This window comes from Trachypithecus francoisi, unplaced genomic scaffold, assembly GCF_009764315.1.
Source record: "Trachypithecus francoisi isolate TF-2019V2 unplaced genomic scaffold, Tfra_2.0 Lachesis_group11, whole genome shotgun sequence".
NCBI classification, from domain to species: domain Eukaryota; kingdom Metazoa; phylum Chordata; class Mammalia; order Primates; family Cercopithecidae; genus Trachypithecus; species Trachypithecus francoisi.
This window is the reverse complement of record NW_022681456.1, coordinates 125,448,114-125,448,582: the sequence shown is the minus strand read 5'-3', so window position 1 is coordinate 125,448,582 and position 469 is coordinate 125,448,114. Positions and strand designations below refer to the sequence as shown.

At 57.1% G+C, this 469-nt stretch overlaps 1 pseudogene; it reads left to right on the top strand.

The window, feature by feature from the left end:
- Nucleotides 1-469, top strand: LOC117091118 (annotated as a pseudogene).

Here is a 469-nt window from a genome sequence, read left to right as displayed (position 1 = left end):
ATGGCAGCCCCCGGCGCCCCAGCTGAGTACGACTACATCTGGACCATCCTGGGCCAGCAGATCCTGGGACAAGTGGACAACTCCAGCCTGGCACTGCCCTCCAAGGCCAAGCTGAAGCTGGCAGGGAGCAGCGGCCGCGGCAGCCAGTCAAGAGCCTGCGAATCCAGGAGCAAGTGCAGCAGATCCTCTCCAGGAAGGGCCGCAGCTCCGTGGTCAACGGAAATCTTCACCGAACCAGCGTGTTCCTGAGTATGTCTACAACCTGCACTTGGTTGAAAATGATTTTGTTGGAGGCCATTCCCCTGTTCCTAAAACCTATGACATGCTAAAGGCTGGCACAACTGCCACTTACGAAGGTCGCTGGGGAAGAGGGACAGCACAGTACAGCTCCCAGAAGTCCCTGAGGCATCCTCTGAGGAGACTGGAGAGTTCGTTTGTTTGTAGAGATGGGGGTCGTGTTGACTAGGCT